The 27,134-nt window shown below is 48.0% G+C and overlaps 1 protein-coding gene across 2 annotated transcripts in view; it reads left to right on the top strand.

Moving 5' to 3' along the window:
• CGNL1 (cingulin like 1) overlaps nt 1–27,134 on the top strand; it is a 526,252-nt gene that overhangs the window by 371,612 nt on the left and 127,506 nt on the right. The window contains exon 1 of one of the 2 annotated variants that reach the window (XM_084875684.1): nt 9,338–9,413. The exons of the other annotated variant lie outside the window; for it this stretch is intronic. The gene's annotated coding sequence lies outside the window, so the exon portion shown is untranslated. Of the gene's footprint in view, nt 1–9,337; nt 9,414–27,134 lie in introns of those variants that run through there. 2 annotated transcript variants of the gene reach the window in all.

The raw sequence follows: 27,134 nt of genomic DNA, 5'->3' as shown, positions 1-27,134 counted from the left end.
TTAAAAAAATTGGCTCTCAAAATAAATTTCAATCGTTGTACTGTTGATATTTGGCTCTGTTGACTAATGAGTTTGCTGACCACTGGGCTGGGAAAACTTCTAAAACGCCAAGCGCAGGACACCGGGGCCCACCTGTAGAGACACTGATTTAATTGTCAGGGGGGTGGGGGGTGGGGATGACAAGCAGAGCTAGCCTTCAAAGTTTCCTAATGATTCAGTGCAGAGCCGGAAGCCATCAGCATATAAACAGGACCGGCTCACCCATTGGACTCAGCACAGAGCCTGCACCCACGATTCTTCCAGGGGCCCACAAAAATGTATAATTTACTTTAAAAGTAGAGGGGGAAATGAGTACTTAGGTGGAAAATGTGTTACTATATATTCGCTACACAAATATATATTTCTGCTGGTGTATTTGTAAAACATAATTTTTAAAATATATTTATATGGAGGAAGGAACCCACCACACAGAAGCACCCTGGGTCCCCAAAAGTCACCATGCAGTGTGAGAGGGACCGGTGTAAGAGGTGTCTCTGAATGTCGCCACTCTAGTGACTCTGTTCTCTTTAAGAGCTCACAATGAGTTGCATCAGTGATGTCTACACCGGCCTCGGCAATCACAATGCCCACATCTGCTTCCCTTTATCGTGCCCGTTCATGTCGGGTGTTGTGGAGTGGTCTCGACTCGGTTTCAGCGAGCTGCCTGGAGGTTCTGCTGTGCTGCTGGTGACGGCCTGAGAGGTGTTTTGAGTGTCTGGTCTTCTAGTTAAAGACCCAGTGCCACCTTTGATTTGGAGCTACTGATCCGGTTCCTGTGGTTTCAGAGGCAGTGTGGACCGAAGGCCTCGAGGACAGCAGCGCTGGTCCTGAGTGAGAGGCCCCGCTGACGGGGGCCTGTCTGCCTGGCCATGCCGGCCTCTGACGCTCAGCGCGGCTCCTGCTCGGCCCCTCCTGAGGGCAGAGATTCCTGAGGCTGTTACATAAACCTTTGCTTTCTTTCCACACCCATCTCCATAATTTAAAAGGCATTTTCCCCATGCTGGCACAGGCTCTGGCATTCTCACCGTGAGGGAAAGGTCTATGGGCAGCAATCGCCGTGTCCTTGGGTTTCGCTGAGGGCACTGGGGTCTGGGAGGGACTGACGTGAGGGAAGGGAAGTCAGGAAGAATCATCCCTGATGCCTTTCAGTTTGCCATCCTGTGCTTCCCGGCGAAGCTGCTGGAGCAGTGGGGACTGCTCCCACCTATCCATAAAGGATTGGGTCTTGGACAAGTTGTGGGGCTTTTCTGAGCCTCAACTCCCTTATATGTCAGGTGGAGAGAAGAGCATCAACCTCCCGGGTTGTTTTGAAAATTAAAGCATTGAATGTGGCTCAGTTGGTTGGAGCTTACACCGAAATGCTGCGGTTCGGTTCCTAATCAGTGCACATAGCTAGGTTGTGGGTGCTTACATGAGGCAGCTGATCGATGTTTTTCTGTGTCTCTCTCCCCTCGTCTCTCTCTGAAAACTCAATAAAAACATATTCTTGAGCGAGGATTGAAAAAAACTACAAACAAAACATTGAATGTGAAGTTCCTCAAACTGCCCACAAAATCCATGTTCCTGCTGTAATCACTGGCACCGTCAGGCCTAGGGAACCGCCAGTCTGAAGACCTCAACCTGCTCTTGAGTAGACCAGCTCCCAAGCCCTAAGTTTTAGGGATATAAATTGTATCCACTTCTGCAAGATAAACTAAATTCTCGTTCTCATTATTTCACCGAATAGTCCCAGCGTGCTACTTTGGCTTTAGACAGATCCAAGAAAAATGTGTTCTGGAAGGAGCAACCCCTTGTTAGAAGGCTCTGGCAGTCCTCAGTGAACAAAAATGCAGCATTTAAAATATTCGATCTGAGTGTCAGGTCTCATCCATGGCCCAATTGGTCCGAATACTGTCTGAGAATGTGGCCCTCAAGATGGCTTAGATCATCTACGAGCAAAGAATCCAACCCCCAAAATGGTTAATAATTTGCTCCAGAGAAAATGTAGCCCCCGGAGTCAAAATTTAAAAAATAAAAAAATAAAGGTTTTGCTTTTAATCTTGGAATTTGAGCTATCCTGACTTTGGCCAAAGATGATAGGAAAGGCTTTTATATCCTGGAGTTGTTTCAACATAACTAGGGACACTTTTGGGGATAATATTTAACAAACGCATCTTTGTTGAATTAGTATCAGTTGGTGGTTTGGGGATGACTGAGGAGACAGGGATTGTAACTTGTGCTGTTTCTAGAAAATTCCACCCTCGGCCTTTTGGCTGAGCATCGCCAGTTCTCCTCTTGTTTTTCAGCCTCCAGACAGACAGGCCAAGCTTCCAGGAAGTCCAGCCCTGCTTGCGTCCAACTGGCCCACACAAAGTGCATATAAGGCCTTTGACTCTGCTGGATCCCTCCAAGGCTGCTCTTCACTCCTCCTGGGTTTTGAATCCAGTGTGCAGGTGGAAAGTCGGTGGGCCCTCCTGCCTCATAGCAAATCCTGGAGAGCAGCATGGAGTCAGTCTCGAGTTGTGATTGCTTTTTCCCTCCACTGAGGAACTTCACTCCTCTTTCAACATTCCCAACGACAGGATAGGGATGCCCATCTATCAAGCAAAGAGAAACTAAAGCAAGGGGCCCTGGCTGGGTAGCTCAGTTGGTTAGAGCATCCTCCCTATACACCAAGGTGGCAGGTTCAATCCCTAGTCGAGGCACATGCAAGAATCAACCAGTGGATGCGAGAATAAGTGGAACAAGAAATGGGTGTGTCCCTCCCCCCTCCCTCCCTCTCTCAAATCAACAAATGGAACTTAAAAAAAAAATAATGAAGTGGTAGTGTCTCTAATTTCCTGTCTCCCACAGAATAAGAATGTTAATGGTACACTTGGCTTCATTACCTTCCTCCACACTAGACACAAGCACATTTGTTTTCCCAAAGGCTACCGAGGACCTTTACATAATAATTAGGTCCCACCTCTTCCCTGTGGGGTGCATGATCATCACCTCCCTTTCCAGACCCTGGGATCCAGGCCACGGGGAGCTTAGGTGAGTCCAAGGCTTGGGCAAGCCTTTGTTACAATTCAGATAAATTGAGCCATCTCCCCCGCCACCCCCCCTCCCCCCCCCCCCACCTGGACACAAGACCGGAGCTCAGAACCTGTTCTCCGTGGCCTGTTCTGATGACGCCTGTGTGCACTGATGAGTACGTGTTTGTTCATTCATTCATCAAACATTTGCTGACCATGGCTCTGTGCTAGTGGCTAGAGGAGCTGCCAGGTGTCATATGCTGTAGGAGGCAGGGCCTGGGGAGCCTTATGCACTGTGAGCCTGGGCAATGGACAGGTTGTAGCTGCCAGGACAGTTCCATGCAAACTCAGCATCGCTTGGTGCTGACAGGGGGAGCACTGTGGCCCCAGGGGGCTCTCTCAGCGTGGAAGCTGGGGTGGGGAGTGTAGCCGCAGGGGTCTTGGGAAAATCCTCCGGCCTGTCTTATATGTTGTCAGTCCTGGGGAGCGTCCGGCAGCTTCCCAAGAGGCCCCTTTGCACACTGCGGCAATCTCAGTGACACACCCTAAGCATGGCTTCCTTCTTCCCTGTCTCACGCTCCCTGTTCCCTCTCCTGCTCCCAGGGATCCCCCAGCTACATGCGCCATCTGCCCGGGTACCCTCTCAGGCTCTACGTCAGGGCAGCCCCAACTAAGGCAGCCTCTTCCAAAGGCTCCAACCCACAGACCTCTTCCCAGGGGCCCGACCCAACCCCATATTTCTTCCCAAGCCCGCTTCTCCGCTTCAACCAGGTAAAGCACCGTCCTGCTTTTGGCTTTGTTCACAACCTCCTGGCTCCTGTCTTGTGTGTCTGACTCCCCCTGCCCTGAACGCCTTCTGCTCCCTCAGTTACCTGTGGTCGCTGCAGCCTCACAGTGTGCGCCCCAGGAAGTGCCCACGGTGCAGCTTCTCCTTGGGGCCCCTGGGTGTTCTGCACCCCACGATGGCTTGTATGTCACGGACCCCACAGTATTTCTCTGAGGATTTCTGCATCATGTATTCCAAGCACACAAAATCTGGTGGAGAAAAGAGGTGATTTTTTTTTTTTTTTCTCTACTCTTCCTCCTGCAAATTTCTCTTCTGGCAAGTTGTTGTAATTGACAAAAAATAAAAAATAAAATAACAAGTAAAAAAATCTTCCTACAGGCTCAGTAACAGCAGCCAAGGGAGAAAAACTGATATTGAATAAAAATAAAAAAGAAATGTGTTAAAAAATTTTAGAAGCTTTGCCTAGGTCCAGACTGAAGCAGCTTGAGCATGCATTTTGATAATAACAGCATCAAAAGCAGTTTCTCTGATAAACCCTCTGCTCTCTTCTTGCCCCAAAGACTCTCCTTATTTATTTTTATTTAAAATATATTTTATTGATTTTTTACAGAGAGAAAAGGAGGATAGAGAGCAAGAAACATCAATGATGAGAGAAACATCGACCAGCTGCCTCCTGCACAACCCCCACTGGGGATGTGCCCACAACCAATGTACATGCCCTTGACCCGAATCGAACCCGGGACCTTTTAGTCCGCAGACCGATGCTCTCTATCCACTGAGCCAAACCAGTTTTGGCTCCTTATTTATTTTTAAAATATGTTTTCATTGATTTAAGGATAAGGATATATATATATATATATATATATATATATATATAGAGAGAGAGAGAGAGAGAGAGAGAGAGAGAGAGAGAGAGAAATATCCATCGGCTGCCTCCTGCACACCCCACACTGGGGATCAAGTACTCAACCTGACCATGTGCCCTGACCAGAAATCCAACCGGTGACCTCTTGGTTCATGGGTCAATGCTCAACCACTGAGCCACACCGGTTGGTCAAGACTTCCCTTATTTTGGTTATCAGCACAATATCTGCCTGGAAGTTGGGACAATTGCTGATTAAATGCTTTTTAGACAATTAATAAATATTTATCAAGTGAATACTTTCTTTTTTTTTTTTTAATTATTGATTTCAGAGAGGAAGGGAGAAGGAGAGATAGAAACATCAATGATGAGAGAGAATCATTGATCAGCTGCCTCCTGCTTGCCCCACAATGGGGATTGAGTCCACAGCCTGGGCATGTGCCCTGACTAAGAATAGAACCGTGACCTTCAGGTTCCTAGGTCAATGCTCAACCACTGAGCCACGTCAGCCAGGCCCAAGTGAATACTTTCTATAGCTCCTTGTGTAAGGGTCTACGGGAGAGTAGCTTGGTGATGTTGGGTCTTCCTGGGCCTTCCTGCTGCCTCTCACAGACCCTTCTCCCCTCTCAGCTGGTGCCCTCCGCTTCCTCAGCCCACAGTGCGGACACTTCCCTCTGCTCTGCCTTTCTGGCACCTGGTCCAGCCCTTGTGCTCCTTGGCCTGTAGGCTGCCCACATCTGGCCCTCCACGGAACAGCCTCCCTCCTCCCCTCCGCCTCCCCTCCACATTCCACTGAAAATGCCATCATTACCTCACATGCCTTCAGCAGCTCTCACAAAAATCATCCCAAGCCATCCGCCTGGAAACCTCAGCTGTGTCTTTACCCTCTTCAGACCCTCACTGCACACATTAGGTCCTCAAGTCCTAGGGGAACTTTTTGGAGATTTCTTACTTCCCTGTCCCTCTCTGCTGCAGTCTCCCTCATCAGTTTGCTGGTTCCTGGCGTAGGTTTCTGCCATCCCAGGTCTCCAGGGCCCTTAAGCGCCCTCTGTAAGATGCAGGTGCCATCCTGACCATTTTGAGGTGTCCAAGTGTTACTGTTTGGTTAATTTGAGCATTAGATTCCTTTTCCACCATCTGGTCCCATCCCCATTTCTAGTATGCACCCCATGACCCCCTCCATTCTTTGAACACTGTCTCTGTTAGGGTCACCCAAGGAGGAACACACAAGTCTGGGAGCCATCAGTCAGACATCCTTAGTGCTGCCACCAAGGCAGGAGAGGCTCCTGCCACCACCTCTGTGCTCGCCAGCCACGAGCCCAGCTTCTGGCTGAGTGGCACCTGTGGGAGCACACTGACCACCAGGGGGGCAGCTCCTGCATTGAGTGTCTGCCCCCTGCTGGTCAGTGCACGTCATAGCAGCCGGTTGTTCCACAGTTCAGTTAATTTGCATATTAGCCTTTTATTATATAGGATTAGGTTATCTGCATACCAGATGGGTTGAGTCCCAAAATGGCACCAGCTCCCAGGGATGGGGAGTCCAAGGTTTTAAAGGACTCTGGGTGGGCTTTTCAGTGGGAACTCTTTGGGCAGGTCTAGATCCTGGGAAGGTCTGGAGAGGAAATGGTCTTAGCAAGTGGAATGTGGTCTACACGAAAGGGAATGTCGGTTGTGAAGTGGTCTAAAGGTCAGTTCCCACGGGAAGGGAGGTTATTGATTCAATTATTATTATTATTATTGTTTAAATATAATTTTATTGATTTCAGAGAGGGAGGGAGAGGGAGAGAGATAGAAACTTTAATGATGAGAGATAATCATTGATTGGCTGCCTCCAGCATGCCCCCTGCTGGGGATCGAGTCACAACCTGGCCATGTGCCCTTGACTGGAATCGAATCTGGGACCTTTCAGTCTGCAAGCCAAACCAGCTAGGGCTCAATTCAATTATTTAACAGACCTAATAATCACCTTAAATGTCCCCCTGGACACACCAGCACCTTCATCCAATATTTCTAGAAGAGTTTGTCCACTTCTTTTAAAAAGACTCCTTTGACCTTTACTGCCTCCTTTGGATTCTTAAGTAGTATCCTTCCCCTCACCCCCATCACTATTCTTTAAAAACTTTGTTTATTATTGAGGTATAATTGACATATAACAGTTCCAGATGTACAACATAATGAGCCAATATTTGTATACATTGTACAACGATCCCCACAGTTAGCATCCATTACAAAGATCTTTTGTTTCTGGTGATGAGAACTTTTCAGTTCCCTCTTAACAACTCTCAAGTGTGCAATAAAGCATTATTAACTATGGTCACCATGCTGTATGTTACATTCTCATGACTTATTTTAAAACTGGAAGTTTGTACCTTTTGACCTCCTTCACCCGTTTCTCCTACTCCCATCCTTACCTCTGGCATCCGCTAATCTGTTCTCTGTATCGATGAGCTTTTATCGTTTGTTTGTTTTTAAAATTCCACATATATATGAGATCATATGGTATTTGTGTTTCTATGTCTGACTTATTTCACTTATCATAATACTCTTAATGTCTATTCATGCCCCAAATGGCAAGATTTCCCTTTTTTAAATGGCTGAATAATATTCCATTATACATATTTCATTTAAAAATATATATATATATTCTATTGATTTTTTTTTACAGAGAGGAAGGGAGAGAGATAGAGAATTAGAAACATGATGAGAGAGAAACATCGATCAGCTGCCTCCTGCACACCCCCTACTGGGGATGTGCTCGCAACCAAGGTACATGCCCTTGAACGGAATCAAACCTGGGACCTTTCCACTGAGCCAAACCGGTTTCAGCTATATTCCATTTTTTAACTCAGGTTGCTTCCTCATCTTGGCTATGGTAAGTAACTCTGCAATGAACATGGGGGTGCACATATATTTTTGAGTTAGTGTTTTGCTTTCTTTGGATAAATATCCAGAAGTGGAATTGCTGGATCATACGATAGTTCTATTTTTAATTTTTTTTATTTATTTTTTTTTAGAAACTCCATACTGTTTTTCATAGTGACTGCACTGATTTACATTCCCACCAATAGTGCACAAGGGTTCCCTTTTCTCTGCAGCCTCCCTAACACTTGTTACTTGTCTGGCCTTTTGGTAATAGCCATTCTAATGGGTGTGAAGTGACATCTCACTGTGGTTTTCCTTTGCACTTCCTGATGATTAGTGATGGTTAGCACCTTTTCATGTACTCGTTGGCCATCTGTATGTCTTCTTTGGAAAATATCCATTTCAGTCCTATGCCCATTTTTAAGTTGGAACATTTGTTTTTTTGACACTGAGTTGTATGAGTTCTTTATATACAATAATTTGTATATTTACCCTTCTTCAGATATATGATTTGCAAATATTTTCTCCCTTTCACTATTACGTTTTAAAGTCTTTACATTATTTTCAATTATTGAATTTTCAAATGTCTATTTCATCCACTCAGTTGGCAAACATTTACTTATTAAATACAGGTTATGTGACTTTTTAAAAGAATATATATTTTATTGATTTTTTTTTTTTTTTTTCTTTTTTACAGAGAGGAAGGGAGAGGGATAGAGAGTTAGAAACATCAATCAGCTGCCTCCTGCACAACTCCCACCGGGGATGTGCCTTCACAGCCAAGGTACATGCCCTTGACCTGAATCAAATCTGGGACCTTTCAGTCCGCAGGCCAAGCTCTATCCACTGAGCCACACCGGTTAGGGCGACTTTTTTTTTTTTTCTTTCCAGCCAATCTTCACAAGATGGTGGGGTAGGTATCCTGCAATCCATTTCACGAATGAAAAGAAAACGTTTTGATTGCCCAAGCTCTGACAGCGGGTCAGCGGTATCCTGCCTTTTCCATTGGAATGAGCCTAACCCAGACACCAGGACTCTGGCTTCTCCTCCCAGCTCCCACCAGCGGGGCGGCCTTGGTCCCCTCAGGCCCTGCCTTCCTGACAGGCGCAGACATTGATTACCATTAGGTTGTAGGTGGCCACTATCATTTTGGAGCTCTCCACCAGTGTCTAGCCATAGTAGGTGCTCAATAAATATTTGTAGCTTTAATTGCGGTAGAAAAAAGAAAAAAAGTTACACCTTCAGTATCTCACTAGTGGGGGGTGGGGGGAGAGAAAAAAGTCTGCACGGAAGGGTAAGGCAAACACTGGGCTCCGAGGCTGTGGGGTGGGACTCGGGGGTGGGGTGCGCAGTGGGGAAGGCTTCCCGGGTGGAGATGGGGAATTTGGCTGGGCGGGCTTGGGGGAGACACACCTCCGCTGATGGCGGGGAGGGTCGGAGGAGGACATTCCGGTCCGGGGAAGAAGCTTGAGGACAAAGCGGTGCTGGAGGGGAATGTGAGGCCTGAGTGTGTGTGGGGAGGGGAGAGGTGCGGGCGAGGGGCGGAGGGAGGGCGCACGGGGTCCAGCCCCGGAGGGCAGTGGAGGGAGCCCGAGGGGCGCGGGGCGGGGGCGGGGGAGAGGGGAGGGGAGGGGAGGGGAGGGCCGGGCGGGAGGGCGGGGGGCGGCCTGCAGGGGCAGGGGCGCCGGGAACCTCACCACCCAGCCCGGGGCGCGAGGCGGGCGGCCGCCGGGGCGGGTCCGGCCCCTCCTCCCGGGGCGGCGGCGGGGGCGTGGCCGGCGGCCCGGCCTCCAGGCGGCGCGGCGGCCCCTGCACTCGGCCGGGCGGTGTGGCTGCGGCGGGAGCGGACCCGGCGGCGGCGGCGGCGGTAAGTGAGCCACCGCGGGAGCCGGGCCGGGTGGGTGCGCCCCCCGGGACCCAGGGCGCCGGGTCCCCGAGGCCGCGGCGCCCGCAGAGGCGCGGGCGGTGCCGGGTGCGCCGGGCTCAGCGCGCGTCTCGCCAGCGGCGCAGCGCCCGCCGCAGCGCGGTCCCGGGGGAAGGTGCGCCCCCCGCGCCCGCAGCTTCCCCCGGGCGGCGTGCGGGACACACGGCGGGTTCGGGGGGCACCGCGGCGGGGCTGGGGGTGGGAGGAGGCTCTGGCACCCCCCTCCAGTGCCTTCGCACCCCTACCTGGACTCACCCCTACCTGGACCCTCGGCCCGAGTGACAGCCAGGAGGAAGCCGCGGTGCCTCCGGGATCCACACGGAGCGCCCAGCCCCTGCCCTGCCCCGTTTGATTGTTTGATTGAATGTCCCGGGGTGCTCGTCCAGACCGGCCCTGAAAAAAAAAAAAAAGGGGGGGGGGAGACCCCTTTCCCTGGCCTCCCCTGCCCCAGCAGGTAGACCCCCAGCGCCCCGCCTCCCTTGCAGCAATATCCCAGCTTTCCCAGGGACTTTTCCAAGTTGCATCACGCTTTGGCCTGGAGACAGGTGCTTGGCTGTCATATTGGAGTTGGTTACACGGGATTTTAAAAACCTTTGCACATATGCGTGTACCTCCTCCTCACCCCAAGGAAGCATCGCCTTTCCGACTCCGCTCAAACAGGTTGGGGATTCTTTTGGGGCATCGGTTCCCAGACCTGGCTGCACGTCTAATGCATTCTTACCGAGACTGGTGTGCAGGTCCCACCTCTAGAAATGGGACTCAGGTGGGCTGGGCTGCAGCCCCGGCAGTGGAGTTCACACCGCCCGTGATTGTAAGGCGTGCCACTTTTGAGCAGCTCTGCCCTGGGGCTTGCTCCCTCAGCCACTTCCTGAAGTGCTAGAGGTGAGTCCCAACGCAGGACTCCTCACGGGCACTTCTCTCTCCTTTCCTTCAGACTTGCTCCCTGATCAGGCATCCTGGCTCTGTCAGGCACTGGGCAGCCTAATGGCTGGTGCCTTCCAACCTGAGACCGTAGACCCTGCCGGCCCCTGGAGTTCCCTGTTTCTACTCTGTTTACAGTAAACATACGCCTGGACACCGTCTGCCCCGGAGGCTCTGGAGTCCTGGGGAGGGTCAAGGTTATCACAGGGGATGATCTTATTCAGAGAAAACAGAGTAAGAGTTTGACTTGTCCTGTTTGGAAAGGATTTCAGATTAAAAAGGAGGAACTATACTTTGGAGACAGATAATGATTTTGCATAAATGTGGAGAATTTTCCTTCAAGAAAGCTCCGTAGCTGACGGGGTCCATAAGGTGGCTATGGTGTTAAGGTGTGCGCATTTGTGGCTAAGCTTTATTCCCACTGTGTAATCACACCCAGCAGCGACAACACAGTGTATGTTTCTTACTGATGGACTAACTTGAGCTCGGGACTTAGTGCCCCACAGTAAGTAGTATGGCACATCTGAGGTGAGACTTCAGCCACTTTTCAGATGATCTCAAAAATGGTAGTGAAATAAGATTAAGAAAAAATCGAACACACACACAGACACACGTATATAGTTTGATTATATATTTTATTAAGAAACTGTTTTCGGTGTCAGTGCGATCACTGTGACAGTCTCTTGGGTTAGTGTACTGTTGTGCCCAAGTATGATGTTTGTATTAGCTTCCCACCTGGGTGTGGCCACCTGGCCACAAATCATTGGATGTAACTTTTTCTTTGGTGCTGGCCCTCCACATTGCATTGTTATTAGGGAAGTGGGATAGAATACTTTCAAAAGCATGCCCTCCAGCGGGGAGGAACATTTGTGTTCATTTCTAGTTCCTAACGTGAGTTAAAAGAATTATTTCTTTTTCTTGAGAAATAAAAATTGTGGCGTTGGTTCTTCTCTTTCCCCAGCTTCCGCTGCCCTGCCCTGCGCCTATGGCTGTATGGATTGCTGGGAGTGGGGCCTCCGTAGGAGCCTCTTAATTGTCTTGGCTTGAGCACGGAGGTTATGTGGAGTGCATGCTCTCCCAGGGTGGCCCCTGACCCCAGCCCTCAACCTTTGGGGAACAAGACCATATGGAAAGTGTTTCTCTGCGTCCCTCCCCCTCTCCTCCCAGGCCACCAAAATGAAACAGTTATTGAATGGTTGGTTAACTTGCTAATCTTGTCTTCATTTGGGGGGAAATGTTTATCTGAGGATGCTGCTGAACTCTTTGGTGTCTGAAAAGCTGCACCCGAACAGCCATGGCCACACTATGAATATAATAGTACATTTTGTAAAGAAAGAAAGAAAAAAGTGTGAGGAACTATGCCCCTGAAAAGATTTATTGGAACATTTCTCTCTCCAGGGTAGCAGCTCTACTAGTAAACTTCTAAAGTGATGAGACGAATGTAAGAGAAGGGAAAAAAAAAGTTAGTGAGGGCCTCTTCATTTAGCAGAAAGGAAGACAGCACTCAGAAGGGTGAGCTTTGATTCCTGTTCAGAATAGACTGTCCTGTTGGCTTCCCTGCCCTTTTTTTTCCAGTAGAGACAGTTAATATGTTGTAGCGATGGGTGGTTCAAGAAATTTAATGGCCTCCTTAACTTCCCTCTCCCCTTGACACCCATTTATTGAAGAGATGCTATTGGCCTTTTAAAAAGCCACACACACAGCTGATACTGTGCTTTTCCTTTCTGTACCTCCTCTGACCCTGACAGTAAAGGGCATTGAAATGGCTGAGAGGTTGGCATCACAGGAGAAAAACAAAGTTCAAGGGCAATTGAAAAATTGAGTAATTTCCCCCGAATGACCTAGCGCTGACTTTAATCTGTCATGTGACATTGCTCTTATCAAGAAACAAGTTGTGACATGAAAACCCTGAAGATGGGGGGTCGGGGGGAATGGGAATAGCACCAGGTTTTGCATTCACAGAGGGCAAGCTCATCGGAGTTTTCAAACACCCAGGTTCCCCCTTACCATCTTTCTCAGCGCCTGTTATCCCCCAGACCGCTATCCCTGGGAGAGAGAGTGCTTCATTTTAAATCCACACTAAGTTTTTGTTGTTTCATTTTTTTATTCACTCATTTGGCAAATTCTTACAAAGTCCCCACTCCTACCAGGGCTCCGTATTCCTTCAGGACTTCTTGGAAAGCAGGGGAACAGTCCCTGACCCCCCGAGCTTGCTGTTGGGTGGGTGACAGTACGCTGGAAACCCTTATATTCCAAGACTTAGAACAAAGATGAACACAGAGCGGTGTGGGTAGCCAGGTGCCACCTGGATAGATACCTGCTCGGTTCATTGGTGCGAGAGAAACTTCACTCCAGTTTAAGTTAGAATCGAAGTCCCTCCAAGTTTTACATGACTGACTTCAGATACTTTCCTGACAGGAGAGGGAAGGGTGCGGGCACAGATCCCTCCCAGAAGCGGGGAGTGAAGAAAGATTCAGGCAGATGCATTTCGCTCTAGGGGTATGTGCTTCACCAAGTTGTGCGAGGGTATATTCCCCGGGGGGTGGGAGACTGGTGGAGAATGTACATATGTACATAAATTTTTGGCAAATGGTAACTGGCAAAATAAGTTTATTAGCTAGCCGGGGCGGACGTTCGCTCTCTATTCTCCTGTTGCCACGTTAGCTCAGGTCTCCTTGGGAAGACTGAACACTGGACTTCACACTGTTTTTCCCTCGGGAAGGTGGTTTCCAAATAGCTAAGCCATGGGGCCAATAACCCCAGGGTTAGAAGAGTCGTTACCCTTTGTTCATTGACTGCCTTCCAAGTGCCAGGTAGTGTGCTCAGCGCCTGTTTTCCGTTCTCTGAATCCGAGTGCTCCTGAGCGGCAGGTGGCAGTGGCCTCTTTGCAGAGGAGGAAACCGAGGCTCAGAGACAGACTGGATCTTGTGGCTGCTCTCCCAGCTCAGAAGTGGCAGGGTTGATCGCTTGGGTCTGTCTGAATGAAAAGCCGAATTCTCCCACTGCTCCTTATTCCTCTTCAGCAGAGTTGATTGAGAAATTGAGTTTTCAGTGCCTTAGGTCTGGGTTCACTTACTGTTTTCCTCTACTTGAGGATGTGGGCTTGTTATCTCGAGGGAAATTTTTATGAAATCCCACTTTTCCCTCCCTCCCTCCCTCCCTCCCTCCCTCCCTCCCTCCCTCCCTCCCTCCCTCCCTCCCTCCCTCCCTTCCTTCCTTCCTTCCTTCCTTCCTTCCTTCCTTCCTTCCTTCCTTCCTTCCTTTGTCTTGATTTCAGAGAGGAAGGGAGAGGGAGAGAGAGATAGAAACATCAATGATGAAAGAGAATCATTGACTGGCTGCCTCCTGCATGCCTCACACTGGGCATGAGCCCTTGACTGGAACTGAACCTGGGACCCTTCAGTCTGCAGGCCCATACTCTATTCACTGAGCCAAACCAGCTAGGGCTGTTTTTTAATAGGGAGGGTAGAGTACGCTGTTCAGATAGGCTCTGAATAGATCCCAAATTCTAGGTAGAGAGACATTAGCTCCTTATTTCTTCAAGCTCTGCAAACCTCCGCGTTTCTGTGGGTAATTGGCTGTTGGGTAAGTGATTAAAAACAAAATTCACTGTTGAGCACGGTGGAGCAAAACCACGCTGTGCACATCCAGTTCCTATTTACGGGGGACGAGAGACAAAAACAAAACTGTGCTGCATAGTAATTACCTCAAGCTCTGGCAATTACAGGTGGGAAGGGCTCCAGGCCGGTGGAACTATAATTAGCCCGGCTGAGCTTAAGGCGGGCTCACTGAGTGCGTGTTCCTTACTTCGGGGGCTCAGCTCACCTGGGGAGGGCCGGTGCCAGGGAACGGTTCCACCGGACGCTGTGGAGGGTCGTCATGGAGTGGGGTGTTTGGGATTAGTGCACGGACATATGTCCTACATGGGGACTATCTGCCCATTTCTTTGTTCATGGGGAGGCGTATGTATATTCCCAGCCACCCCAGCACAGGGGTCCCTGCTTGCCTTAGGGAGAGTCCATAATGGTTAGGGCTGTGGATGTTTAGTTTAGGTTTTTTTTTTTTTTTTTTTTTTTTGTGTGTGTGTGTGTGTGTGTGTGTGTGTGCGTGTGTGTCTTTAAAGGCCCTTTATTATTAACAATCTTTCACTGTTGCTTATCTCTTTGCTGGAGGGTTGAGAGAAGAGGACCAAGACTTTCTGGTTTTGACTTCAGTAATTTTCTTGGCTTTTACATCTGACTTCCCCTGACTCTCTCTCCTTGTATGTGATAGCATTTGAGACAGCGTTCTCTTTTCCTTTGAAAATTGGCGGTGCATTCAGGGACGAGGACTCCTGCGTCCATGACCCCTCCCGGGATCCCGGGGCACAGCGGCGGTGCTAGCCTGGCTTGCCAGGTGGGGGCCCTGCTGAGGTTTCAGCCCAGACTAAGTGGGAGTTTGGGAATTCCAGCTCAGAGTTTCAGACGCTAAATAGCTGCTGTCCTTTGATTTTATTACAAAGAGAAAAGAAATGACCTAGTTTTGAAGTCACAAAGAGGTTCTAGTATATCTTATGAGCTTCATTGTAGCTGGATTAACCGTTTAAAAAATAATATTTGATTCGTCACCATTTTTGCCTGTGCGACTTTTCTTCTCCTTATTAAAAACAGTGGCTTACTCAGCATTACACTGCGGCAGCTGCAAAGTTGGTCAGCTTCTCTCGGAGCCCTAATCAAATCTCAAAAACCTGGAAAGTTTGCGGAGAGTGGTGATTACAGTGAAAGCTTTAGGAGCTGGGGAGGAACTGATAGAGAAAGAATGAAGGGGGAGATAACGGAGAGAATAGTTTGTAAAGGGACTGCAGGGTGGAGTTTACCAAACTTAAGATTTCTTTGGCTTGTGAGTTTCAGGTTTGGGGCTCCAGTACCTTTGTTCCAGTTGCAGCCAGTTCTGCTCAGCTCTGTCTGCCCTGCCCTGGGCCGCCTGCAAGGATTTTTATTTTTAATTTTTATTTTTTTGGTGGAGGGTAGGGAGATGGGCGAGTGGGTGGTTGGTGGGTGGGGTGTGGGGTGGGAGAGAGGAAATAGAGAGTGTGTGTGTGGGGGGATTAGAGCTACTGCTTACCTGGTTCTTCATGCTCATTCTGCTCAGGGCACGGCCACTGGCACTGCAGGCCTGGGCACCTGCAGTGAGTCCAGCTTTCTGGGTGTGAGGCAGCGGGTGCTGTACAAAGCACGAGGGAGAGGGTCACGAATCCTCTCGGGGGCTCTTCCCTCCAGGCCTGCTGAGAGGGTTACCCTAGCAGCTCCACGGGATAAGTACCATCGTGGACCCATTTTACAGGCGAGGGAAGCAAGGCCGGGAGAACATTGGGTAGCTTGTCAAAGTGGTGCAGCGACCAAGTGGTAGGATTCAGGGTTCAGACTTGTCTGGCCCCAGCTGTGCTGTTAACGACTTAGCTGGCTCTCTGCACCCGATGCTGCGCTGGCTCTTCATTCATTCCCTCAGCTCACCACTCACTCATTTCTTCCACAGACTATTGACTGCTTGTCAGTGCCTTTATCTCAGCAATTAGAGCCCCAGGGGTGCCCTTTGGTATAGGCCTGGACTCCCCCACACCTGCCAACCGAGCAGGAGGACCAAGCTCTCCACTGACCTTGCTTCCCTGGGTCTAGGCCAGTGGTCGGCAAAGTCATTAGTCAACAGAGCCAAATATCAACAGTACAACGATTGAAATTTCCTTTGAGAGCAAAATTTTTTAAACTTAAACTATATAGGGAGGTACATTGTTATTAACTTAATTAGGGTACTCCTAAGCTGGCCTTTGCTAAAAACTCAAGGGGCCAAAGAGCTGCATGTGGCTCTCGAGCCGCAGTTTGCCGACCACTGTTATAGAGTATTGGGGCCACGCCTCTGACATAGTATAGTGGCTCCCATTGGGGGACACATTCTTGGTTGTCATGACTGAGGATGATGGTGGTGGCTTCTGGCATCTCATTGGTGGAGGCTAGGAAAGCTGCTTCCCGTGTGCAGGGCAGCCCCACAGCGAACAGTCTACCCTAGATGCCAATGGGCCAAGGCTGAGGGCCCGGCAGTGGGACTGGAACAGTGCTGGCTGCTTCTAACATCTTTCATCCAATGGAGCTGTTGGCTGGTGACAAAGGGCCCTCCTTTCTTAAGTAGTGTGTGTGTGTGTGTGTGTGTGTGTGTGTGTGTGTGTGTGTAAGAAATTTAACTTTTTATTTTTTATTTATTATTATTATTATTATTAAATATATATGTTTTATTGATTTTTTACAGAGAGGAAGGGAGAGGGACAGAGAGTTAGAAACATCGGTAAGCTGAAACCGGTTTGGCTCAGTGGTAGAGCATTGATCTGTGGACTGAAAGGTCCCAGGTTTGATTCCGGTCAAGGGCATGTACATTAGTTGTGGGCACATCCCCGGTAGGGGGTGTGCAAGAGGCAGCTGGTCGATGTTTCTCTCTCATCGACGTTTCTAGCTCTCTATATCTCTCCCTTCCTCCTCTCTGTAAAATATCAATAAAGTATATTTAAAAAAAAAGAAAAAGAAAAAAAGAAACATCGGTGAGAGAGAAACATCGATCAGCTGCCTCCTGCACACCTCCTACTGGGGATGTGCCCGCAACCAAGGAACATGCCCTTGACCGGAATTGAACCCGGGACCCTTTCGTCCGCAGGCTGACGCTCTATCCACTGAGCCACACCGGTTTTGGCTTAACTTTTTACTGATGCCTCTGGATTACCCCACAGGTGTCCCTGCCACAGAAAGAGCTCCTTTCTTCCCTCTCCTGGGGAAGCTCCTTAACTTCATTTGTAATTGCTTGCCTCTATTTGCATATAACTAGCACATGTAATTTACATATAAATAACTGATATGCTAAACAAATCCCTTAACCTCCCCTGGTACTTAAACCTGACTCCCCCAGGCCCAAGGCGGAGTGGGGCCCTGCAGTAGAAGCCTGAGGCTGGTTACAGACTGAAGCTTGCTTCTCTCCTGGGTAAGAGGACCAGCAATCACACCACCCTTCTATCTTACCCTGTGGTTCTGGGGACTAAAGGCCACTAAGCCGCCCGAGGGAAATGAGCTCTGTGCTGGAGCGGAGGGTGTCCTTCCCAAGGTGTGTCCTTTGAACGTGTGTTTTAGAGAAGCCTGTTTATCGGTGGCCACATGCTGGATGCCACTAAAGAAGGACCCGTGCTCAACCGACAAAGGGCATCCTCTCGTGGGCAGAGCAGTAAACTGGCCCCGAGGACATTCCTGCTGCAGACTGTGTGCCCCGGACACAGCGTGGGGAGGAGGGGGGGGCACCTGGCCACCCTACCTCTGTGCATCCTCTGGCTTTCCCTTTGTGCGTGACCCTGGGCAACCTCCTTGACCTCTTTGGCTTCTCACTGTGGAATGAGGCTGTGGTGACACTGCCACCGCCCTGAGGACAGGCGTGGGGGAAGTGGTGTGTCCTCGGGAAGTGCTCGGTGCCCATGGGAAGCTCAGCTTAACCAAGGAGTTGTTATTAGTAAAATATTATTTACTACTTTGGCCTACAGCTTGTATATTTTTACTCTGGTGAGGAAGGGATTGCTCCTGGGTTAGGGGCTGAGAAAGGATTTTCCTGGAGTCCCTGGTATCAGGAATTTTTTTTTTTTTTTAAATTGTGTTTAACATAGAGATGACATAAAGTTGACCGGTTTAACTAACTGGAAGAGTACAGTTCAGTGGAATTAAGTACAGTCACTGCATTGCACAACCATCATCACTGTCCAGTTCCAGAACCCTTCATCATCCCAGAGGGAGCCTGCACCCACTCCACCGTCCCTTCACACCCCCCCCCCCCCAACCCTGGCACCCACGGGTCTTCTTTCTGTCTCTGGAATGGACTGACCTGGATATCTTACATACAATGGAACCACACAGTATGTTGCCTTTTGTGTCTGGCTTCCTTCACAGTGTAATGCTTTCCAGATCCATCCCTGTGTGATAGCAGGTACCAGCACCATCCACCGCAGCCTCAGCTTCCTCTGGCCTGGGGTCCCATGTTTTATGCCTTGTTTTCAGGTCTGAAAATGCCTTCATTTATTTTGGCCCTTTGTGGCCGGCCTTATTCTTTCCACCCAGTGATTCTACTGACCCTTGAAATGAATATTGGAATGAAGCTGCCACGCCAGGGCCTGGGTGCTGCTGGGGAGTAGGTCTGGCTCGGTATTTCATTTCTGCTGAAGAATTAGCGGCAGGGACAGCGTGGCAGGTTTTAAAAACAAGTGCCTGGGAAACACCCACAGGCTCCTCATTTCTCAGTTTTAAAAGCTTTCCATGATGAGAAGTGGCCCTCAATTAAGTCGTTTAATAAAAAACCTCCCTCTGTTTTAAAGCATTCCTGGGAAGTGTTTACATTTAACGCCACCGTGGGCTTCTAAATGAGGAGCTGTGGAGTGAGTGATCCTTAACCTGTGACTTTAATAAGGTGCTTTGCTTTGGATTTCCAGGTGGAGGCCTGGGCCAGATTTGTAGCTTGTCATTGACCTAGACAATCCTGACTCTCCCCTCCCCCCTCCCCCAGCCACCCCTGGTAGACCAGTCAGAGAGGCCCAAAGCCCTTAGAGATGCAAAACTAGCTGTGTGGGGAGGGACCAGGCTGAGAGAGGTGATGCCTCCCTCCCTAGCAGCTCCCCCTCATTCTGGCCCTAGTGATTCTGGGTGGGGGCCTCGGTAAGAAGAGACAGAAGCAGTTAGGAGAGCTGGCGTGGGCTTCGGAGCTGCTGGGACCGCCTGCAGGCCAGGCCCGAGCTCTCACCTGGGTTTGGAACTTGCTGTGCTTCCCGGGAGGCCGAGGGCCCTGATAGGCGTGGAGGCTCTACCTTTGCTGTGATGTTGGAGGTGAGTAGCCGCACAAGAGGAAGCAGGATGTTGGCAGCTTAACGGGGTTTGCTGAGGGAAACGGCAGGCTTTGTTGTAGAAAAGCTGAGTCTTGAAATAAAGGATGCTGCAGGACGGCCTTCCTTTGTGCTGCTTTCCTGGGGATCCTGAGCAAGGACAGGAGGGCGGGAAGGAAGCCGAGTCTCTGGCAAGGCTGGGATTTACAGAGGCTGCAGGGCCTGGCTGTTCTGGGTCCAAGTCCTGACTCCCTGAAGGGGCAGCAGTTACCCAGGGCATGTCCTCGAATGTAGTAGTTCATACTAGAGGCCCGATGCATGAAATTCGTGCAAGAGCAGGCCTTCCTTCCCCGGCTGCCAGCACCGGGGACACGGGCTTCCCTTGCAGAGGGAGACCCTGCCACCTGCCACAGCCCACCGGTCGGTCGATGGCCTGGGCCTCCCTCTGTGGGCCGATCATGGGGCGATGGCCGGACCCCTGACCAATCGCATCGCACCTGCCTTGGCTGGCCTGGCGCCCGTGGGTGTCATAGCATTGGCCCAGATAATCGTCTGGATGGTCATCTGGATGGTTGTTCTGCTGTTTGGCCATTCTGTCGATTTGTTTGTTTGTTGTTGTTTTTTTTTTTTTTTTTTTTTAATATATTTTATTGATTTTTTTACAGAGAGGAAGGGAGAGGGATAGAGAGCTAGAAACGTCGACCAGCTGCCTTTTGCACACCCCCTACTGGGGATGTGCCTGCAACCAATGTTCATGCCCTTGACTGGATTTGAACCTGGGACCCTTCAGTCCGCAGACGATGCTCTATCAACTGAGCCAAACCGGTATCGGCTATTCGGTCAATTTATATGTTATCCTTTTATTATATAGGACGTTTAAAGTGCTTACAACAATGTCTGCATGGGAAGGCATGTATGTGTGCCATCTTATTATTCTGACACTTCCCTTTTGTGAATTCCCAGCTGGAATCATTAGAACAGCTCCTTGTTTTCAGAGCTAATCCACAGCTATACCCCGTAGGTTTGGGAAAGGCTGATATCACTGGACCCTTAACAATACATGACACATAGATGGAGAAGTCATATTTGATGAGTCTATTAATGTTCTCCGAGGGAGAAGATAAATATGGGAAGAAGGGCAAACCATTGGATATAATTTGTTTAGACTTTTAAAAGCCCTTTGCAAAGACTTGGTGCCAAAGGTCATTAAGTGTTTGAGCCTCCAACAACTCTCTGTGTGGGGGTGAGTGTAAGAAGGAATATGGCCAAAATCCATCTTCTGAATGGTCTCAAAAGTTCTTTCTATCTTTTAAAAAATAACTTCTGGTTTCTAACTGTCTTTTAAGTAAATAGTACATTTGTAGAAGGACGCAGATTCCACCACCAGTCTATATAACTCCACCATCAGTCAGTACCTGTAGAGATGCTGAATTTCATCCCTTCTGTGCTTTGACCCAGGACAATGAATGAATGAATGAAACAAATGGAAGCTCTGTAGACACAGCTCTCTCTTCCCAGTAGGATTTAGGAAGCTTGGAGTTTTGCTGGAGTAAAAGGACACATGCAGGAGTAGGTTTCATTTTGCTCAGCTCCCTGTGGGCCTCGCATGGTGTCTCATATGTAGGAGTGTTCTATGTGTGTTTCAATGATGAATGAATTATGTGCTCTTTAAAATAGGTATGAATATTTTATTATTGCATGTCTCTTATGTGCCAGGCAAACTTATAATTTCCTCTTACGATGTTTGCATTATTTTTTTTTGCTCTGTGATATTGCTGGGTAACAAATAATCCAGATCTCATTGCTTAACTATTTATTTTCCCACTGCTCATCTGTTGGTTGGGGATGGTTAGGTTGATGTAGACTGGGCCAGGCTAGACTACAGGCTTCTGTTTGACTTCCGGTCTGTCCCCCATGTGCTTATTCTGGGACCCAGGCTGAAGGGGCATCAGTTACCTAGGGCAGTGGTCGGCAAACTGCGGCTCAAAGGCCACATGCGGCTCTTTGGCGCCTTGAGTGTGGCTCTTCCACAAAACACCATGTGCAGGCGCGCACATACAGTGTGATTGAAACTTTGTGGCCCATGCGCAGAAGTTGGTTTTCGGCCTGGGCGAGTCTATTTTGAAGAAGTGGCGTTAGAACACTCAAGGGGCCAAAGAGCCGCATGTGGCTCACGAGCCGCAGTTTGCCGACCATGGACCTAGGACATGCTCATCTCGTGGCAGATCACAGTAGCATAGGAGGGCAAAACCTCTTAAGGCTTTAGCTCATAACCGCTGTGTTGTCATTTCTGCAGACATTCCACTGGCCAACGTGAATCACATGGCCAACCTCAGTATCAGTGAGGTGGGGGAGTAGAGTTGGGCCATTCTAGTGGGAAGGACTGTAAAGTCACATGGCAAAGAAGGTGGACATGTAACCCCATTATAGGGGACTGAAGCTCTGGGAACAGTGCTTCCACCCATGACAGTGGTAGAGAATGAATCAGAGAAAAGAGGGAAGTGTGGGCCAAACCAGTCTTTTGGGAGCTTGCTAAACCTAGGCCAATGGTCGGCAAACTCATTAGTCCACCACTAATGAGAGCCAAATATCAACAGTACAACGATTGAGATTTATTTTGAGAGTCACGTTTTTTTAAACTTAAACTTCTTCTAATGCCACTTCTTCAAATAGACTCGCCCAGGCCATATTTTGTGGAAGAGCCACACACAAGGGGCCAAAGAGCTTCATGTGGCTCCCGAGCCGCAGTTTGCCAACCACGGACCTAGGCCATCTGGTAGTGCCTAGACTTGGGTAGGACTGTAAATTAGTCTGGCATGCGCTGACCCGTGGCTGGCTGAGTGTCCTGTGTATTCACTCATGTGATGGCGTTCCTGTGTGACCTTTCATTGGCGGGAGGAGCAGAGTGATGGGCTGGGCTTTCTTCTGGTGAGCAGCCGAGACCTGACCCGCTGCCCTCTGTGGTGGCAGGAGAGTGACGGGCAGAGAGCAAAGAGGACAAAGAGGGCCAAAGTGTCCAGGGAGGCCAAGGGCCTGGCTTCCTCTTCACATGGTCACCTCTTAGGATAGGTCTTTGGAAGTCAGTCTAAATCTCACTTTTAATGGTCAGTGACAGTTTATCATCAGGACCATCGCCATCCTTGTAAGGACCTTGGGCCTTCGTTTCCAGAGCTCTGCTGCCCTATCTGAAGAAACAGGCCTTGGGAAGTTCATGATGCCTCTTCAGCCACCCGTCTCAGATCCAAACTAGGTCGCCCAGTTCCCAGGGCTTGTTTTTCCACGCGTTCCTGTCTCAGCCCAGGCAGCGTGCGACTGAAGGCGTCCCAGGGTATCCCGGCCTCACAGGGACAGGCTGCGCCCTGCAGGAGCCAGGGGAGCCTTGGGCCGCACTGTGGTGCCTCAGGGGGAGCGGAAGGGACCTCTCTGCAATGTGCCCTTTTAGCGAAGGGCTGCTAGACTCCGAGGAAGAGAGGGCTCTGGCCCATAGGTGAAAATGCACTGAAAATAGATGGAGACTAAACTCGATGAAGCTGAGAGTGGGAGGGAGGAGCAGACACTGGACTTCTTTTTGGAGAGTAGTTTGGCAGTGGGGGTATTTCACCTGCAGATAGCCAAAACCCAGTTAAAAGTGACTTAAGTAGTAAGGACATTTATTATCTCCTGTAAACCAGAGTCCAGAGTTAGGGCAGTTGGCAGTTAATGAATGGAATACTACATGCTTTTCCTTGTAGCTCTTAGCCAGGCTCAGGGTTTGATATTAGTGCTCCAGCTTGTCTCATGGTGCCAGTGTGGTTGCAGCTTCTCCAAATTATGTCCTCACACCCAGTGATGTCCAGAGGCAGGAAAAGAGGCAAGCAGAGAAACCTTGACCAGGAGTGCCTGGAGAATGTTCGTGCCCTTTAGGCAAATATGGGCTCATTCTAGACCAATGACTGGCATGGGGAGACGGGGCTTCCGTAGCTCGCTTAGGCCAGTCTTGGGCCTATTAAGGGCCCAGCCTTCCCTGAAGTGCGTGGGCACTGGGAGGAGGGGACCATCCTGAGCTTTGCTGGCTGGGGAAACGGGCAGTTGCTATAGGTAGCCACTGGTGTGTCAGTCACAGCTTTATCTTTCAAAATCAAGAATGTACATAGCTCAGCCCTTCCATAGTTAAGAAGTTATCTTATAAATACACCTGTACAAGTAGGCTGGCTCACACACAAAGGTGTTTATTGCAGCATTATAATAGCAAACTACTGGCAATAACCTAATATCAGCAGGGAGTAGTTAAGTAAATAAAGGTATAAGCATAATGTGGAATTAATTGTGCAAATCTGTAAATATTGATAAAGAAAAAATTTAAAATTATACTATTAAGGTTTTTTTTTTATAGCAAAGTACAAAGTACATATTCTGAGATCTCATTTTTGTTAAAAAAAATCTTTTAATTCTTGATTGCAAATATAAATTTCTGGAAGATGTCCCAAGAAATGTGGTTATTTGGGCTGTGGGGATTGGTGATGTTGGTTGGGAGGAATGTGTTTTTTTTTCCACTTCATGCTCTTTTGACTGCTTACATTTTATATGAATCACAGTATGTATTACCTTTATGATAAATAGAAAACAAAAGTTATTTTATTAGTGTGTGGGCAGGGGCTTAAGGAGAGGATTCCGGCCCTACGTGTGCATTCTCAGAAACATGGTTGTAAGGGATGGGAGTGCCATTGGCTGTGTGATGTCCACTTGAGGGGAGCTTGTGGAAGGAAAAGCGTCCAGGAGTAAAATAAGATCAAGGCCATTTTCTAACTCTTGGTACATGGCACCATGTCTTATACATAATGGGATCAAATACACGTTTGAGGAATGAATGGGTGGATCAATCAAGATCCAAAGCAGCTTTATGAAGTGTGCAAACCAAACCAAGCAGCTCAAGTCGGCAAGAAAGTAGGTTCTGTTGGAAATTAATGTTGCAAATAAAATATGGCTGCCGTTTCCTACTTTTCCCTTGAAGCTCCCAGAATCTAATTCATTGCAAGGAATCAGTGCAGTATGCAATTTTCTGTTCATCATCCATCTCACACGGAAGGCTACTGTGCCAGGTTCTGGATCATAAAGCTGAACAAGGTTATACATCTCAGCGTAAGAGCAAAGACAGGAGCCACCATCATGTGTTACTGGGTTTGCATTTGACTTAAAGGGAGAGGTATCTAGAAGTCCAGAAGTTCTAAAGCTGTTAAGGATAGAATGAGCTAGTTATTTTATTTATTTTTTTCTTAGCAAAATAAGGTTCTTTGATACCTGGACTAATCAGAAAATTATGCTACTCTGATAATAGGAAAAAACCACAGTTAACAGTAGTGAAGTAGGGATTTTTGGCCAGTGTTGGTAGAAAAGTATGAATCTGCCGATTGGCAAAAAAGAATTTTATGTAGTAGTATTTTCAAACATAATTCTCTTCCACATAGAAAAGCAAAGGCATATGAGTAGTAAAAAGCATTTCTATTAGAGAGGGTGAGAGAGGGGAAGGAGGGTGCTGCCCTGGTGCTGTGCTGATTGTCTTCTTCATAATCCCTCTGCTTGAGGGCTCTCTCTCTGAGTTTGATTCTCCCAAATCAGAGAAAGAATGTTGTGACTGACATTTCCATTGAGTCGCTTTAACTTCCATACCCTTGGGTTTTAGCATTTAGCCCTTCTGTAATGGCTACCGGATGCCCACTCTATTCAGACGATGATATTGTTGAGCTAATGGTAAGATCATTTCCTTTGGAACAAAATGAAAAGCTTTCTGTGCTCACAATTGGAGGAAAATATAAAATTTTAGTAGGCCTCCTCTGTAGGTTGAAAAGAGTCCATGTTTGAACACCACCCACTTTGTGGCTTAGCTGTGTCGGGGAAAGGCTCCAACGTGTTCTACAAAAACCCAATGTACCTTTTCACTGTGTTTTCACAATGGGCCCTTAGAAACATTTTAAATAAGAGTAATAGGTCATTGATACATTATACTCTAGAGTAGGGGTGTCGAACTCAATCAGAGAAGGGGCCAAAATCTAAAATCCAGCCTAAATCGCGGGTTGAATGGTTTACTGAACAGTCATAAACTGACAATGTCATAAACTGACAGCGGAGTGCAGTGATGACAGCGCGGTGCGGGCCACATTGCAAGGCCTGGCGGGCTGGATTTGGCCCGCGGGCCTTGTGTTTGACACATGTGCTCTAGAGTGATTTAAATTATGAGAAAGAAAGAGAGAGAGAAAGAAGAAGAATGAGAAGGAGGAGAGAGGGAGGGAAGGAAGGAAGGAGAAAGCATTTGTATATGTGCATGTGTATACATACATACATAAAACTAACTATTCATGTTCATGTGACATAATCTTAGTACACATCCTCCTCTGGTTTTTAGGTACTCTCTCCTGTATCTGCAAAACATGTGATTAAATATTACAATTTTAGACATATTTTGCATCTACATAAAAATATAATAAAAATGGATAATAACACTAATATAGCACTCAATAGTGCTTGGTACGGTTTTAAGCACTTAATATTTATTAACTCACTTAGTCCTTATACTAACCCTATTATTATCCCAATTATCAGTTGAGGAAACCGAGACATAGAGAGATAGAGTAACCTGCCCAGGATGGTAGAGCTAGTAAGTGCTGGGTCTGTGTTCAAGTCCAGGCAGTCTGCCTTTCTTTAGTTGAAAGCAAATTAAATTTAATTGAAACAAAAATTTATGAGACATCCGTCATTCCTAAATCTGCAGTTTAATCTTGGAAATAGGGGATTATCCTATCAGTGTGTATAGTATGTCATGTAACTGAAATAATCTTATATAACCCGAATGCCTTGTTTCATGACCAATCTTCTAAATTGCTTTCCATAGCAAGCACATACATTAAAAATTATTTTAGCTGTAAATCTGAAATACATTAAAGGACAGTCAATTTAGCTAGTCCACATGAAAAACTTTTAACAGAGATTTTCTTGTCTCCTCTCTTTCCTTAGGGAAGAAAGATGAGCTCTTTCCGTTCCCAAATGACTCCTCAATTTAAAATGAATTATTCCACCAGAATAAAATATTCTTTCTTCTCTTGCAGCAAAAGCAGCTACTGCTTTCAAAAGCTAACATCGTTTTTCTTTTCAATAGTCTGTGATTAATCCTGATGCCCAGCTCCTGCCAGCTTCCTTTCTTTGAAAACTCAGCGGCAACCAAATAGTGATTCACCCTTCTCCTTGAAATAAGTGCTGTGGTTGGTGTTCTGCAGGCTTCTGCGTGCCCAGGTCACAGCCCACGCTTCTGGCCTTGAGAGATAGATAAGAGCAAGAACTGGAGGAAACTTAGCATTGTACTCACTGCCTGGCACCCAGGAAGACCTTAGGAGATGCCCGTCTCTCTACACACCGCCCTCCCCCCCCCCCGCCTCCCCCCAGCTGCTGCTGTGGCTATGCATTGTGCATGTGCCTGGTGCTGGGTTTTGTGTTAAACACCACCTGCATTGCCTAATGTAATTCTTATCACATTTCCATCAAGCCAGTGATGTTTTTGTTTTTATCCCCATTTACAGACTTAGTAAAGGGAAGCTTAGAGTGGTTAAGAAATTTGCCCAAGGCTATACAGCTAGTAAGTTGTTAGAGCTATTGTGCAAACCAAGTTGTTTTTTTTGTTTTTTTTTTTAGGTAGAAAGATGAAGAAATTATAAGCATGCAGAATCTTTCAGAAGTTTTTTGTGCTTCTTCTCAGCAAAGATTACCACCATCCTTTTTCTATCTGAAATTTGAACTCCATTAAATAATAGAATCATATTCATATAGAACATACCCTTTAGCACCAGGTGACTTTTTTTTTTTCCATTCAACATTATGTCTGTAATTCATCTATTGATTGATGTGTA

This window comes from Pipistrellus hanaki, assembly GCF_964339955.1.
Source record: "Pipistrellus hanaki genome assembly, chromosome: 1".
In the NCBI taxonomy this organism is placed as follows: domain Eukaryota; kingdom Metazoa; phylum Chordata; class Mammalia; order Chiroptera; family Vespertilionidae; genus Pipistrellus; species Pipistrellus hanaki.
The sequence above is the reverse complement of the archived record's forward strand: the minus strand, read 5'-3'. Positions and strand labels throughout refer to the sequence as shown.